At 42.8% G+C, this 17,700-nt stretch overlaps 1 long non-coding RNA gene across 2 annotated transcripts in view; it reads right to left on the bottom strand.

Annotated features, from left to right (window-relative positions):
• LOC133235209 (uncharacterized) overlaps positions 1-17,700 on the bottom strand; it is a 75,525-nt gene that overhangs the window by 34,193 nt on the left and 23,632 nt on the right. For both annotated transcript variants that reach the window (XR_009732478.1, XR_009732477.1), the window contains exons 2-3: positions 14,301-14,411; positions 7,942-8,092 (exon numbers count right to left, since the gene is read on the bottom strand). This is a non-coding gene — a long non-coding RNA (uncharacterized LOC133235209). The remainder of the gene's footprint in view (positions 1-7,941; positions 8,093-14,300; positions 14,412-17,700) is intronic.

Below are 17,700 nucleotides of genomic sequence, written 5' to 3'. Positions count from 1 at the left end.
CCAGTGACCTGGGAATTATACATTCAATGAACCCACGAGTCACTTGACTAGCCTGATAGAATGAATGTACGTGCGCTTGGACTCTGAGAACTGGGTGCCAGTCCTGACTTAGAAGCTGGGGCTGGCTGGAGAAAGGGCACTGCCTCTCTTGACTCCATTTCATTCATCTAGAAAACAATAAAGGTTGGCTCCTGACTTTAAAGCCCCTCTTTTTCTCAAACAATAATAAAACCCAAATCAAAATAAAAAAGCAGTAATAGTTAAAAAGGCGAATTCAAAAGAAACTGAAACAATGTTGTTGGGACTTCTTCCCTCTCTGCTTTTCAGGTCTGCCTTTGTGTGTGTTTTGGCTTGATTTTCTTCCCATAGCAGGAAAAAGGAGGGAAGGCGAAGGGAATGGAGGGTGGACAGAAGGATTTGGAGGCATTGCTACTCAGACCTCCAGACTTTCATCATTTTAGTTCAGAAAAGGAAACAGAGAGGGTCTCTATTCTAGCATTTATGTAAAAATCCTAAGAAAGGATCTTGTCTATTTCATATGTCCATGCTTTATGCCTAAGCCTGGGCCTTGTTGAGGGCATGAGGGGTGGTGGTAATGACTAGTACTATGATTAGCATCTCCACTAGAACCACAAACAATAGGAGATGCTATTACCAGAAAATGGGATTTTTCTGGGCAGGCAAAAAGAAAAAGAAAAAAGGAAAATGTCTGCCTAGTATACTTTAAAATTAAAAGATGCTTGCTCCTTGGAAGAAAAGCTATGACCAACCTAGACAGCATATTAAAAAGCAGAGACATTACTTTGCCATCAAAGGTCTGTCTAGTCAAAGCTATGGTTTTTCTAGTAGTCATGTATGGATGTGAGAGTTGGGCTGTAAAGAAAGCTGAGTGCCAAAGAATTGATGCTTTTGAACTGTGGTGTTGGAGAAGACTTGAGAGTTTCCCCTGGACTGCAAGGAGATCCAACCAGTCCATCCTAAAGGAAATCAGTTCTGAATATTCATTGGAAGGACTGATGCTGATGCTGAAACTTCAATACTTAGGCCACCTGATGTGAAGAACTGACTCAATGGAAAAGATCCTAATGCTGGGCAAGATTGAAAGCAGGAGGAGAAGGGGATGACAGAGGATGAGATGGTTGGATGGCATCACCAACTTCATGGACATGAGTTTGAGCAAGCACCAGGAGTTGGTGTTGGACAGGGAAGCCTGCCATGCTGCAGTCCATAGGGTCTCAAAGAGTCAGACACGACTGAGCAAATGAAATGAACTGAACTGAACTGATAATGATAAAGAAATTGAAATCCAGAGAAGTTAAGCAAATTATCCAAGATACAGACAGCAGGTAACTATCACAGCCAGATTCAATACTAGGTACACCTACCTCTGAGGCCCAGGCTCCTTCCATTGTGTTTCAGTGCATCCTTGTAATCACAAAACTATTTGCTTTACTCTACGTGGCAATTCTTTGTCATCATTATCTTCTGAACTAGATCAAAGGATAAGTTTTATTCATTTGTAGGTCACCTTCTATTACTGGACAACTCTCTTCATTAACTATAACTGTTCCACAAGTCATGGGAGAGGATGTGCAGATAAGGGGCAGGATAGTCACTAAGCAGCTATGGCCAACAGCATCACTTCATAACAGGATTTTGAGGGGAGATAGAACAGAGAGGAAAATGGTGGGGGGTTGTCTCCAACAGAGTCATAATGTTCTTAGCTTCCCAGAAAGTGCCCCAGTAGTCCAGGAAATGGAGAAGTGTGATAATGAATGGTGGGTTTTTAACAAAGACTCCCCAGACCTGATAGATGATTAAAAGGGTTGGGAACACTTAAGTGTCATGAGTAGAAAATGTCTACTAATTGTGCTGAAGATACAGAACTTATTACCATCACAGGAGATGTAAGGAGCAGAGGGGGCATCTTGTCTGCTGCTGCTAACAGCAGCTCACTAAACAAGCATCCAAGTTCGCCTCATTATTTCTCAGTATCTATTCAACCCACAACATCTCCAGTCTTGAATACTGCTCCTTGCTTATGTTCAGTGTTCCTGGCTCCTCTGTCAACAAAATCAGTCTCAGAATTGGTCCTTTCTGCTAACAAGTGGCAAAAATCAAGCAGGGAGGAAAGAGTGGTATCAGAAAAGGACAGGTTCCTGTTTGGAAAGGAGAAAGAGAATCAGTTCAGTTCAGTCACTCTGTCATGTCCAACTCTTTGCAACACCATGGACTGCCCCATGCCAGGCCTCCCTGGCCATCACCAACTCCCAGAGTTTACTCAAACTCATGTCCATTGAGTCAGTGATGCCATCCAACGATCTCATCCTCTGTCATCCCCTCCTCCTCCTGCCCTCAATCTTTCCCAGCATCAGGGTCTTTTCAAATGAATCAGTTTTTCGCATCAGGTGGCCAAAGTATTGGAGTTCCAGCTTCAGCATCAGTCCTTTCAATGAATATTCAGGACTGATTTCCTTTAGGATGGATTGGTTGGATCTCCTTGCAGTCCAAGGGACTCTCAAGAGTCTTCCCCAACACCACAGTTCAAACACATCAATTCTTTGGCACTCAGCTTTCTTTATAGTCCTACTCTCACATCTATATATGACTACTGGAAAAACCATAGCTTTGACTAGACCTTTGTTGGTAAAGTAATGTCTCTGCCTTTTAATAAGCTGTCTAGGTTGGTCATAGCTTTTCTCCCAAGGAGCAAGCGTCTTTTAATTTCATGGCTGCAGTCACTATCTGCAGTGATTCTGGAGCCCCCCAAAATAAAGTCTGTCACTGTTTTTACTGTTTCCACATCTATTTGCCATGAAGTGATGGGACCAGACGCCATGATGTTAGTTTTCTGAATGCTGAGTTTCAAGCCAACTTTTTCACTCTCCTCTTCCACTTTCATCAAGAGGCTCTTTAGTTCTTTGCTTTCTTCCATAAAGGTGGTGTCATCTGCATATCTGAGGTTACTGATATTTCTTTTGGCAATCTTGATTCCAGCTTGTGCTTCATCCAGTCTGGCATTTCTCATGATGTATTCTGCATATAAGTTAAACAAGCAGAGAGACAATATACAGCCTTGACATACTCCTTTCCTGATTTGGAACCAGTCTGTTGTTTCATGTCCAGTTTTAACTGTTGCTTCTTGACCTGCATACAGATTTCTAAGAAGGCAGGTCAGGTTGTCTGGTATTCCCATCTCATTAAGAATTTTCCATAGTTTGTTGTGATCCACACAGTCAAAGGCTTTGGCATAGTCAATAAAGCAGAAGTAGATGTTTTTCTGGAACTCTCTTGCTTTTTTAATGATCCAACGGATGTTGGCAATTTGATCTCTGGTTCCTCTGCCTTTTCTAAATCCAGCTTGAACATCTGGAAGTTAACGGTTCACATATTGTTGAAGCCTGGCTTTGAGAATTTTGAGCATTACTTTGCTGGCCTGTGAGATGAGTGCAATTGTGTGGTAGTTTGAGCATTCTTTGGCATTGCCTTTCTTTGGGATTGGAATGAAAATTGACCTTTTCCAGTCCTGTGGCCACTGCTGAGTTTTCCAAGTTTGCTGGCATATTGAGTGTCGCACTTTCAAAGCATCATCTTTTAGGATTTGAAATAGCTCAACTGGAATTCCATCACCTCCACTAGCTTTGTTCGTAGTCATGCTTCCTAAGGCCCACTTGACTTCACACTCCAGGAAGTCTGGCTCTAGGTGAAAGATCACACCATCATGATTATCTGGGCCGTGAAGATCTTTTTTGTATAGTTCTTCTGTGTATTCTTGCCACCTCTTCTTAATATCTTCTGCTTCTGTTAGGTTCATACCGTTTCTGTTATTGTAAGTTTATGTAATGCAAACTCTTTGCATGAGAAGTTTTAGCCCATAATATCCTTTAGTGTGTCCATAATTAGTTGGGAAAAAAGGGGGATTAACCAGGTTGCTTCTGCAGCTCTGAATGGACATGGGAAATCTTACCATATGTGAAGCAGGAATGAGAAGATAAGGTTTCAAGTAGCTTCAGAATTGTTGGTGTAAGCATGTGGATGTGCATGCACTGGTGAGTGCTCAGGTATTCCAAATTGTAGGTATGTGTATGCATGGATGTACACACAGGGACATGCATGCATGGGTGTGAGAACAGGTGTGTGCATGTGTGGGAGTGTACATACACACTATGGTAATGTAATAGACTGGAGGGTGGACCACACTTGATTTTTTCAGTCGTAATCAGAGCTACTAATTATTTAGTGCTGATCTAGGCCAGATATTCTGCAGGCAGTGTTTTATTACCTTACTGAATCTTATCTTAGTTTGGGTTCCCCCAAAGTAGAGACCCAGAAAAGTATGTGGATGCCAGAAGTATTTTTGGGAGGTGATCTCAGGAAACAACAAGTAGGGAGTGGGAAGGATGAGACAGGTGAAGTAAGACACGTCAGTGTAAGGTGAGTCGTTGAAGTCACTCCACCTTGTGGGCAGTGGAGCCCTACTGGGAGGATGTGGGTGTCTCCCAGTAACTGTCCACCCCAAGACTAAGGCTTCTGGGGTATGTATCACCCTGTTCCTGCTGCCCTTGGTTTGAGGTTCCTCCCCAGGACAGATGCTCAAAGCATCACAGAAGGCCCTGTGTGTTGTGCCCCAAGGAGTACCTGTACCTGCCCACATGGTGTCCCACCTGAGACAGGCTGGGGCGCCAGGATTATCTGGTGAAGGTCCTCATCAAAGGATGAGGAGGAATCAACTGTTAGTCTCATTTTATACATAGGGACTGGATTGGCCCAGAACCTCCCAGTTGGAAAGCAGCAAAGCCAGAGTAGGAAGGCAGGTCAGGGCTGTGAGCCCTGGACCATTGATATTTCAGAACACCCAGGACAGATCTCAAAGAGGACCATTTCCTGAGGGTCAATGACATGTCAGACAATGTGACTTCATTGCCCTTGATGACTCCTACACACCTTGACCAGATCTGAGGGGACCCCAGTGCAGGACTGTTGACTTGGCTCCTCAAGACCTCTTAACTTGGGGCTTCCAGAGCCATCCAGCGGCATCCTTCTTTCTTGGTGTCATCAAAGTCAAGTTCAAAATTCCAGAGCTCGCAGAGCCAGTCAGGACAAGCCCAGATGCCAGGACTGCCAGGAGCTTTTCATTTCATTTAGTCCCTTTGGGATCCTGCCCACATCCCAGCCCTGTGGGCATCCGGCCTCTGCTCACACACTTCCCTCAATGAGGAGCTCACTACCTCTTAATCTATTTCTGACAACTCCCAGTGTATTTCCTATAGGATTTTCTGTGACAAACTAATCCCCAAAGCTAGCCTGGGGGCCAGAAATTGTTGGTGGATAAATAAGTTGGAAAAAACTGCTTGTGATAATATTTGCTTAGAGATTTAAACCACAATAGTATATTCTGGGCTCTAAGAAATATGGCCACTGAGAAACTTCTTTAACTTTGCTTAACTGAGATTCATTTGACTACAGAACTAGAATCTCCTACCAACATCCCCAGAACCTTGTGTATCTAGGAAGTGCTGAGTCACCAAGTTTTTTTCCTGAGGTTGGACTCTCTCTTCCTGTAGGTTCTATTGGCTTCATTGGAAAGATCTGAGCTACAAAGGCCAAGATTGGCCCCTCCACAAATTGGAATAATCAGATCTAACCGTTACTGAGCATGTAGGTGGAGCCAGGTACTGTGCTGAGTACATTTCCCAGGTTACCCCACACCCCTGGTTTAACAGATGAAGAAGCAGAGAATCAAAAAGGTTGATGTCACACAGCACAAGCTGGAAAGCAAACCCAGCATTAACGATATTTAAAAAAATACTTCAAAGGGTATTTGGCATGTGGCAAATGCAAGTGTCATGTGATAAGTGTTATCTGTGTTGTGTTGTGTTGTGTTGTTATCGTCATCATTATTTGACTGAAGTAAGTAAGTGCTCATAACCACTCTGTCTCCTTTGCTGGCATCTTCAATCTTCTGGATTAAACAGTATTAATATTTTTCCATGTTACATGACGTCTCTTTCCTGTCCACTTCTCTACACTGTACAAACCAGGAAGAAAGACTGAGTGCTGAAGACATCTTTTCTTGTTGAAAGCTTTCTTCCGTTTGCTGTTTCCACAGATTTTCATCCTCTAAATCCTCAGAAATGCAACAGTAATGAATCCTTCAAAAAGGTCACTGAAGGACAGAGAGCAAGAGGCGGCTGGGGAGAAGATGTGGGGAGGATGAGCCTAACCAAGACCAGAGAGCAGCTTGCTACAGCCCACAGGCCAAATCTGGCCAGTCCTTGTTTTTCGTAAACAAGGAGCACAGCTATGCTCATTCATATATGTATTACCTGCAGCTACTTTTTTGATTGTAACGGCAGAGTTGAGCAGTTGCAAGAGACCTAAAGTATTTACTGCGTGGACCATTAGAGAAAAAGTTTGCCAACTGCTGCTTTAGATTGTGGAAAGGAGAAAGGTAGGCTGAAAAAGTTTTTGATGAGTGAATTTTGAAAAATTCACTGTTTTCTGGATACTCTTGGAAAAGCCAGCTGACAGCTGCTGGGGCCCAGACCAGGATGCCTTCTAAGAACTTGCAAAGAATATGCTGCTCTCTGCTGAAGTTAAGCTTTTAATCTATTCATGGTGGTTCAGAGCTAGGATGTGCAAAGTCAACTGTATCACCTATCTCAAGACCAGATCAATGTGGCTCTCACTAAATCAAGGTAATGGCCTATCTAAAGAGAGACAAGGGCTTCCTTGGTGGTCCAGGGGTTAAGACTGCAAGCTTCCACTGCAGGCAGCATGGGTTCAATCCCTGGTCAGGGAACTAAGATTCCACATGCCACATGGTATGGCCAAAAAAGCCTTGCTGCAACTCCATGATCTCAAAGCAGCCTTCTGGGTATGACTTGGCTGATTCTCATGTAGTTCTGTCTACAGAGAGGGAGATTCTGCACCCCAGGTCACTGGTTGGGTTTCAAGGTGACTGAGATTCCCCGAAACTGTGTGCAAGATGCTGTGGGTGTGTGAGAATGCACATTGCACCGAGGACAGGGATCTTTGTGGTCATCAGAGCCTCAGAGGGCTCCATGAAACAAAAAGGGGCTGTTTATCTCTGCAAATATTGAAGTTAAGGTTTCCGCCCACCCCCTAGACTTGAGGACAGGAACTCTGCAGGTTTCATACCATTGTTTCTCTGGCTCTTACCCTCATGCCTGGCTCCTAGAACATGCTCATGAGGTATTTGTCAGAGCAGAAATAGAAGGAAGGGAAGAGGAGAGGCTAGGAAAATGGAGAAGAGGAGGTAGGAGGGAGGTTGGGTGGGACAAGCAAATATGAGTGTTCTGGTCCCTGTGATATTCAGAATTTCCTTGAAAACTCATAAACTGACCTTCTGGTTTTATACAAGAGTCATGAGGGTGGTTAGCAGGTTTTCCCTGGGGCATAGAACTGCTCCTGGTGTGCTGCCTGCAAAGCTCATGGCCAGAGCCTGGGTGAATTCCCAAGTCACCCATGGGACTCCTTGGAGACAGACTCCTGGCTTTTTTCCCAAGTAGAAGAGGGTTTAAGTTTTGCTGTAACTGTGTTTCTACTGCAACAACGGCACTTGCTCTCTTTCCACAGTGCTGAGGACATTCAAATCCAATGTTTCAGCGTCTAGGCCAGTGTTGGCACCCAGTAGGAGTTCAGCAAGTTTTTATGGAATAAATGGATGTTGTGCTATCTTGAGGAACCAATAAAATATAGATTGTACAATTATTTGTGCTACTAAATCTATGAACATGATTGAATAACTCACAAAGTAGTTGCTATAGGCTGCAGCTAGAGACTTTCTAAAGTATAAAGGCTAACAAGAATTGAAAAGAACCATCATAGCTAGTTTTGAAGCATAGGATCCATTGACACACACAAGAGCCCAGTCTGACCCCAATCTGCCATCTTGAGAGAAAAGTGACCCAGTCTTACTTAGGATAAGTGGCAGAAGTTTACAGCTTGGTAGGCAGCAACCATGTGAATAAGTGATCTTCAAAGTGGGTTCTTCAGCCCCAGCCCCTTGGTTAAGAATGCGACTTCAATCTCGTGAGAGACCTTGGACCAGAACAGCAAACTAAGCTACCTACAGAAAATGTGAGAAATAATAAGATGTTTAATTCTTGCTTAAGCTACTAAATTGTGGGTAGTTTTTTATGCAGTGATAAATAATATAAAACAGTTATTGAATTTCAAGTTTCTCAGGTGTCAACAAGAGACTCTACCCTAGTTAGTTTAAACAGAGGATGAAGTATTAAAGGAACTGGGTCGTTCACTGAGTTACCGAGCTAAAGTGGTCTTGACAAAAACAAGACCCCTCTAGTAGGGATCCCTCTGCTGCTTGCTATTGCTGCTGCTTTGCCTCTGTAGCTAGATGCCTCCACCACCACCCCTCTTGAAGAATGGATTCCACATGGTACTTACTTCCAAACCAAAGCCTTGAGTAAGGATTAGGTCATATGCCCATGCCCTGTTTTGATGGTTAATTTTACATGTCAACTTGGCTGGGCCACAGTGCCCAGATATTCGGTCAACCATTATTTGGGGTGTTTCTGTGACTATGTTTTTGGATAAGAATAAATTCAGCTAAGTGAAGTTTGATTAAAGCCCAACTGTCTTCCAAAGCGTGGGTAGGCCTCATCCAATCAGCTGAAGACCTCAACAGAACAAACACTGACACCCCCCCCAAGCATGAAGGGTTTCTGCCGGCAGGTTGTCTTCAGATTTGAACCACAGATTACCTCCTCCCTGGGGCTTCATAAGTACAGGAATCAATTCCTAAAGATAAATCTCTCCTCCTCTCTCTCCCTCTCATTTTCTCTCTCTTCTCACCCCATCCTATTAATCCTGTTTCTCCAGAGAGCTCTAACACACCTACAAGGTACATCAGCCTTCTAAGTTACAAGCCTAAGGGAGGCTTGTAAAATGAGTTTCTAGTTTAGACATATTCAGACTCGGGAAATTTCATAGGCATTCTAGTTTCTGGGTGGCCAAGAAGCCTAACCAATATCCATCACAGTTATAATTTAAAGAACCAAACATCACAGCAATCTTTTATATCAAGTTAAACTTATCCCTCAATAACCATGTCTCTTACCAATCCACAGAGAAAATCCTAGATGACAGTTTGGTGGATATCCCTCAAGCTATTTTTTCCAAGTTGTAGACTTTAAATTAATGTGTTTGGGACATGCACCTGGTGAGATCCCAGGGAGTTCTACTTATGTTTAAGCCTTTGGTCTACAGACAGTAATGTCTTTCTTCTGTATATACCCACTTTCTTTAATTATGTACATTTGTAAATAATGACATTTCCCATGAGAGATTTTCTAATTTTATCTCTTGATCCAAATTAAAGTCTGACCATAATTCCTTCTCTAGGGAATGATATTGTATGTCTGTAAGTAAAGTTATAAGCACCACAGTCTCTTGGGAGGAAGGTGGTAGTTCTCTCTTAGCTGGAAAAATCCCAGGAAATCTCATTAATTCAGATTCCTTAAAGTTGGAGTTTGTGATTATTCAACCTTCCCTAGGTTGGAGTTTGTCTTTTCATTTTCTCTGGTCACAGGGATGAAATAAAAAAATTGCAAGAGAAATATTTTAGTAGCTATAGTTTTGGAAGGCTTTAGCACATAATTTCTTTGGGTCCAAGTGTAATCTGCTACCTAGAAGTAATTTTGCTCCCCTAAGTCAGAAGAAGTGATGGAGACTGATTCTAGTATAGAATCTTTGTTTTCTGACAAGACTGCCATAAAATTTTGTTACGTACTTTAAACAACAGCAAAGCTGGAATCTGCATGGGACCTTGAATTGAAAGAAACAGCATTAACCTAGGAATATGATATTAAAAACCAGAGACATCACTTTGCTGACAAAGGTCTGTATAGTCAAAGCTATGGTTTTTCCAGTAGTCATGTATGGATGTGAGAGTTGGACCATAAAGAAGGCTGAGTGCCGAAGAATTGCTGCTTTTCAACTGTGGTGCTGGAGAAGACTCTTGAGAGTGTCTCGGATCACAAGGAGATCAAACCAACCAATTCTAAGGAAATCAATCCTGAATATTCATTGGAAGGACTGATGCTGAAGCTCCAATACTTTGGTCATCTGATGCAAAGAGCTGACTCGTTGGAAAAGACCCTGACACTGGGCAAGATTTAGGGCAGGAAGAGATGGGGGTGACAGAAGATGAGATTCTTGGATGGCATCATCGACTCAATGGTTATGTCTTTGAGCAAACTCTCGAAGTTAGTGAAGGACAGGGAAGCCTGGCATGATGCAGTCCATGGCATCACAAAGAGTTGGACAGGGCTGAGTGACTGAACAACAACAACGATTCAGGAATGATTCATGATCTAACAGAACTATCCAAGAGAAAGGCAATCCCAAAATGACTGCCACAGTTGTCTTCTAAAAAGGCATCTACTAGACTGCAAGCAAATTCCAGGCGTGATAACAGTATTATTGAGTGCTTAGAATATTTTAAAATAAAAATAAATACCTGTAATAATACTAGCCAAGTTTCAGAACTTCAAGAGAAATATACTTCCATTAGCATGAAGGAGAAGAACTTAGGAATTATGAGTTTTCAATGAAAAGGGCTTCTGTCTTATAACCAACTGAGCTCTTGCTCAGTGTATAGTTTCCAAGTAAAGAAACTGGTCTCACCAGTTCTTGGGACAACTGGGCAGGTTCTGGGACAACAGAGTGCCCAGGAAACACATTCTGGCTTCATGTGGCCTTGATTTTTCAGTGACCGTAGAGGTATTATATCTACTACTTCCATAGGGAGCTTCCACAAGACTCTTATCCTTATGATCAGAGGGCAGACAGAAAGAAAACCACAATCACAGAAAACTAACCAGACTGATCACATTGATCACAACCTTGTCTAACTCAATGAAACTATGAGCCATTATATCTACTACTGTGGGCAAGAATGCCTTAGAAGAAAGGGAGTAGCCCTCATAGTCAACAAGAGTCCAAAATGCAGTGAAGTGAAGTGAAGTCACTCAGTCATGTTCGACTCTTGGCGACCCCATGAACTGTAGCCTATCAGGCTCCTCCGTCCACGGGATTTTCCAGGCAAGAGTGCTAGAGTGGATTGCCATTTCCTTCTCCAGGGGATCTTCCAGACCCAGGAATCAAACCCGGGTCTCCCGCATTGCAGGCAGATGCTTTATCATCTGAGCCACCAGGGAAGCCAAAATGCAGTACTTGGGTGCAATCTCAAAAATGACAGAATAATCTCTGTTCGTTTCCAAGACAAACCATTCAATATCACAGTAATCCAAGACTATGCCTCAACCACTAATGCTGAAGAATCTGAAGTTGAATGGTTCTATGATGACCTACAAGACCGTCTAGAACTAACACCAAAAAGAGAGATGTCCTTTTCATCATAGGGGACTGGAATGCAAAAGTAGGAAGTCAAGAGATACCTGGAGTAACAAGCAAGTTTGGCCTTGGAGTACAAATGAAGCAGGGCAAAGGCTAACAGAGTTTTGCTAAAAGAGTGCACTGGTCATAACAAACACCCTCTTCCAACAACACAAGAAACAACTCTACACATGGACATCACCAGGTGGTCAATACTGAAATCAGATTGCATTATATTCATTGCAGCTGAAGATGGAGAAGCTCTAAACAGTCAGCAAAAAACAAGACTAGGAGCTGACTGTGGCTCAGATCGTGAACTCCTTATTGCCAAATTAAGACTTAAATTGAAGAAAGTAGAGAAAACCACTAGACCATTCAGGTATGACCTAAATAAAATCCCTTATGATTATAAATGGAACTGACAAATAGATTCAAGGGAGTAGATCTGATAGAGTGCCTGAAGAACTATGGACAGAGGTATATAACATGGTACAGGAGGCGGTGATCAAAACCATCCCCAAGAAAAAGAAATGCAAAAAGCAAAATGGTTGTCTGAGGAGGCCTTACAAATAGCTGAGAAAAGAAGAGAAGTGAAAGGCAAAGGAGAAAAGGAAAGATAAATCCATCTGAATGCAGAGTTCCAAAGAATAGCAAGGAGAGATAAGATAGCCTTCCTAAGTGATCAACGCAAAGAAATAGAAGAAAACAATAGAATGGGAAAGACTAGAGATCTCTTCAAGAAAATTAGAGATACCAAGGAAACATTTCATACAAAGATGGGCTCGGTAAAGGACAGAAATAGTATGGTGCTAACAGAAGCAGAAGATATTAAGAAGAGGTGGCAAGAATACACAGAAGAACTGTACAAAAAAGATCTTCATGGCCCAGATAACCATAATGGTGTGATCACTCACCTAGAGCCAGACATCCTGGAATGTGAAGTCAAGTGGGCCTTAGGAAGCATCACTATGAACAAAGCTAGTGGAGGTGATGGAATTCCAGTTGAGCTATTTCAAATCCTAAAAGATGCTGCTGTGAAAGTGCTGCACTCAATATGCCAGCAAACTTGGAAAACTCAGCAGTGGCCACGGGACTGGAAACGGTCAGTTTGCATTCCAATCCCAAAGAAAGACAATGCCAAAGAATGCTCAAACTCCCGCACAATTGCACTCATCTCACATGCTAGCAAAGTAATGCTGAAAATTCTCCAAGCTAGGCTTCAACAGTACGTGAACTGAGAACTTCCAGATGTTCAAGCTGGATTTAGAAAAGGTAGAGGAACCAGAGATCAAATTGCCAATATCCACTGGATCATAGAAAAAGCAAGAGAATTCCAGAAAAACATCTACTTCTGCCTTATTGACTATGCCAAAGCCTTTGATTGTGTGGACCACAACCAACTGTGGAAATCTTAAAGAGATGGGAACGCCAGACCACCTTACCTTCCTGCTGAGAAATCTGTATGCAGGTCAAGAAGGAACAGTTAGAACCGGACATGGAACAATGGACTGGTTCCAAATTGGGAAAGGAGTACAACAAAGCTGCATATTGTCACCCTGCTTATTTAACTTTTATGCAGAGTACGTATGTGAAACGCCAGGCTGGATGAAGCCCAAGTTGGAATCAAGATTGCTGGCAGAAATATCAATAACCTCAGATATGCAGATGACACCACGCTTATGGCAGAAATCAAAGAGGAACTAAAGAGCCTCTTGATGAAAGTGAAAGAGGAGAGTGAAAAAGCTGGCTTAAAATCCAGCATTCAAATACTAAGATCATGGCATCTGGTCCCATCACTTCATGGCAAATAGATGGGGAAACAATGGAAACAGTGACAGACTTCATTTTCTTGGGCTCCAAAATCACTGCAGATGGTCACAGCAGCCATGAAATTAAAAGATACTTGCTCCTTGGAAGAAAAGCTATGACCAACCTAGACAGCGTATTAAAAAGCAGAGACATTACTTGCCAACAAAGGTCTGTCTAGTCAAGGCTATGGTTTTTCCAGTAGTCAAGTACGGGTGTGAGAGTTGGAACATAAAGAAAACTGAGTGCCAAAGAATTGACGCTTTTGAACTGTGGTGTTGGAGAAGACTCTTGAGAAGACTGGTTGGACTGCAAGGAGATCAAACCAGTCAATCATAAAGGAAATCAGCCCGAATATTCAGTGGAAGGACTGATACTGAAGCTGAAGCTCCAATACTTTGGCCACCTGATGTGAAGAAGTGACTCACTGGAAAAGACCGTGACGCTGGGGAGGAGCAGGGGACAACAGAGGATGAGATGCTTGGATGGCAACACCGACTTGATGGACATGAGTTTGAGCAAGCTCCAGGAGTTGGTGATGGACAGGGAAGCCTGGCGTGCTGCAGTCCATGGGGTCACAAAGAGTCAAACAGGACCGAGTGACTGAACTGAACTGAACTGAATACAGGTGTTACCATCTTCCAGCTGCCCTCACATGAGACAGGTTGGGAAGCTCTGCAGGAAAAGGAAGTAGGGGTGGGGATGAGACTGGAGATTCTTCTTTGTACCATTTTCTTGGCAGCTGCTTAAGTAAAGGCCCTTGATGCCTTAGTATGTGTGCTCTGGACATGTGGATGAGGACTCAGCCCATGACTATTCCACAGACCTCTGTGTCCACACCTTTCCAGATGTATAGTTTTTTCAAACTTAAAAGGTCACATATGCTTATCTTTAAATGCAAATATTCCAGGAAAAGCTGATCATAATAAAGTGAAACACCTTCTTATCCCAGAGTATTAATTGTGAAGAGCTGGGTATGTATCTTTCTGATCCTATTCTCCATGCATGGACAAACACTAAATTTTATCTGTTCTATATCCATCAGTCTATCCAGCTACCTAGCTATCATCTATCTATTTGGTCATTCTGCTTATATATCTAAATTTACTTACATTTTCCCATAGTGAAGGAGGCTCGTATGCCAGGCAATAATGGGACTAAACTCAGCTGTACGAGATAGGATTCTTTCTGGTGTCAGTTACACAGAATATGATGAAACCATCCTAAGAAGCAAAAAAAAAAAAAAGAAGAGAAAGAAATTTGTAGGTTTGCTTTGTGCAGAAATTTGGGGGCAGGTTTAATTTCCATTCCATTTGATTCAGGAACCCAAATACATCACCAGGACCCTATTTCTCTCTCCCTCCTCCTTTCATCTCCTACATTGACTTCAGACTCCAGGGATGGGCAAGAAAGTACCAGCAGTGTGGGATCCCCTGCTTTTCCAAGTTCAAACCAGGGGGAAGAGTAAAGAGACCTAAAAGAAGTCCTGCTGCCTCTTTGGCTCTCACCGCCTTTGCCCCTTGTGTTACTCTTATATCTCATTACCTTGTTTTATTTTCTTCTTAAGCACTTATTATCAACTGAAATTATTTTCAGTATTTGTAACTTGTTTTCTACCTGTCTGCCTACACTGGAAAATAAGCACCACCAGAGCAGCATCACTGCAGTGAGTCACTGCAGCCAGGGAAATACCATGCACTGACAGGCCAGGCTCAAGGCGCATGGCCCCTCCCCAACACCTGGAATGAGAATTGGGGAAAAGAGGGTACCCCAGAGGAAAATCAGAGTATCATTTGCAAAAGGAAGCTGACTGGAATGATCTGTTGAGCAGCAAAACCCACTGAGGTCCATTCCATCAGCTAAGCTTAGATGTGATTTCCCCAATGTAAAGACCAAATACTGTGGTGCTATATTTAAATATGGGGTTTGCCACTTGTTAGCTGAATGACTTTTTACAAGTTACTTTGCTTCTCTCAGCCTTGGCTTCCCTCATGAGTAAAATAAGAAATAGACCTAACACTTCATACAACGATTAGAAGTAATATAACTAAAGTTGTCAACAGACAGTGTGCTTGTGTGCTCAGTCACTTCAGTTGTATCCAACTCTTAGTCCTGTCTGACTCTTTGTGACCCGATGGGCTGTGTAGCCCACCAGGTTCCTCTGTTCATGGGATTCTCTAGGCAAGAATACAGGAATGGGTTGCCATGCCCTCCTCCAGGAGATCTTTCTGACCTAGGGATTGAACCCGAGTCTCTTGCATCTCCTGCATTGGCAGGCAGGTTTTTACCACTAGCGCCATCTGGGAAGCCCCAATAGACAGAAGATTCCGTTAATAGTAGCTTTTACTATTTTTGTAGCCCTGATTACTCATTCCTAGTGATCTTCTCCTTTTGATATTTTAAACAAACTCCAGTGCAAACACATTTCAAAAACCCTGAATGTGAGGGCATTAAGAGTTAGTTAAACTGTGCCTCCACTTGTCTTTTTTTTTTTTTTTAAAGCAAAGTTATCAAGAAATTTAACCCTAGCATAGTGTCACCCTGACACAGGAGGCTGCTGGCAAACAATGATTTGAAGAAGATCGGTGGCCTGGGTGATTTCTATAAATATTTAACAACTGGTCCAGCTGGATATTACCCAATCAGAATAATCAACTACATCAGTTAAAAAGGATGCTGGCCTTAAATAACATGTCCAGCTATCTTAGGATGCTTTAGTGGGAGGCAGGTCCAACTAGAAGTCACCTTTCTGCGAATCCCTCATCAGTGTCCATCACACAGCTTCACATCAGGAGTGGTCATGGCTGTGCTTCATCCCCATGTAGGAAGATCTTATCCACTCCAATTTGCAACTGGCAAACAACTTGGCATTTGTGATGCCATGGATGATAGCTCTCCAGCCCATCCCCCAGATTTTCCCACAGTAAACCAGACACTTGGGCTTTCCAAGTGCCTGTCCAGCTAAACTGACCAGCCAGGCGTTCACAGAGAAGGGTGCACAGTCTTAGTGGCATGGAGGAGCTAAGGGCTGCCCACTAGCTGGGGCCAAGACTCAGTCCTTAAATGGTATGTGCAGTAGCCACAATCCTGGCAGGTTATTGGAAACCGAGTAATTTTTACTGAAATCAGCATTGTAAAGACAGCATGCAGACTGAAAAGTCAGATCACTGGTAACACTACTAATGACAGCTCCAACTTTTCCTTTAGACTCTTTTCTTGGCATTTTTATAAAAATCACTGAACTGGAAGTATCAAGTTTCTCATCTCCCAAGTGGATCTATTCCTGAACCTTCAAACACAGAAAGCAAACTCTCAGTGGCAGTCCATCACCCCTTCATCAGTAACCATCTTTAAATATTATGAGTCACGCAGCCAAAAGACTTTTCAGTTTCTTGAGCTTTTTCCTGCTTTCTTGAAATACATTTTAACTTCTTTGCTTAAGATATACCCTTCAGTTCAGTTCAGTCACTCAGTCATGTCCGACTCTTTGTGACCCCATGAATTGCAGCACACCAGGCCTCCCTGTCCATCACCAACTTCCGGAGCTCACCCAAACCCATGTCCATCGAGTCGGTGATGCCATCCAGCCATCTCATCCTCTGTCATCCCCTTCTCCTCCTGCCCCCAATCCCTCCCAACATCAGAGTCTTTTCCAATGAGTCAACTCTTCACATGAGGTGACCAAAGTATTGGAGTTTCAGCTTTAGCGTCAGTCCTTCCAAAGAACACCCAGGACTGATCTCCTTTAGAATGGATTGGTTGGATCTCCTTGCAGTCCAAGGGACTCTCAAGAGTCTTCTCCAACACCACAGTTCAAAAGCATCAATTCTTCAGCGCTCAGCTTTCTTCACAGTCCAAATCTCACATCCATACATGACCACTGGAAAAACCATAGCCTTGACTAGATGGACCTTTGTTGGCAAAGTAACGTCTCTGCTTTTGAATATGCTATCTAGGTTGGTCATAACTTTCCCTCCAAGGAGTAAGCGTCTTTTAATTTCATGGCTGCAGTCACCATCTGCAGTGATTTTGGAGCCCCCCAAAATAAAGTCTGACACTGTTTCCACTGTTTCCCCATCTATTTCCCATGAAGTGATGGGACCGGATGCCGTGATCTTTGTTTTCTGAATGTTGAGCTTTAAGCCAACTTTTTCACTCTCCTCTTTCACTTTCATCAAGAGGCTTTTGAGTTCCTCTTCACTTTCTGCCATAAGGGTGGTGTCATCCACATATCTGAGGTTATTGATATTTCTCCCAGCAATCCTGATTCCAGCTTGTGCTTCTTCCAGCCCAGCATTTCTCATGATGTACTCTTATTATGACCAAATTATTATGAGCAAATTTCATCCACTTGAAATTTGTCAGTGTTTAAAAATTATGGTCACATACCTAGCACAAAATTTTGCCCTTTAAAGGCTATTAAAGTGTACAGTTTGGTGGCACTAAGCACATTCACATTGTTGTGCATCCCTCATCATCCATATCTAGAACATTTTTCATCTTCTCAAACTG

Source organism: Bos javanicus, chromosome 22 (assembly GCF_032452875.1).
Source record: "Bos javanicus breed banteng chromosome 22, ARS-OSU_banteng_1.0, whole genome shotgun sequence".
NCBI lineage: Eukaryota > Metazoa > Chordata > Mammalia > Artiodactyla > Bovidae > Bos > Bos javanicus.
The sequence above is the reverse complement of the archived record's forward strand: the minus strand, read 5'-3'. Positions and strand labels throughout refer to the sequence as shown.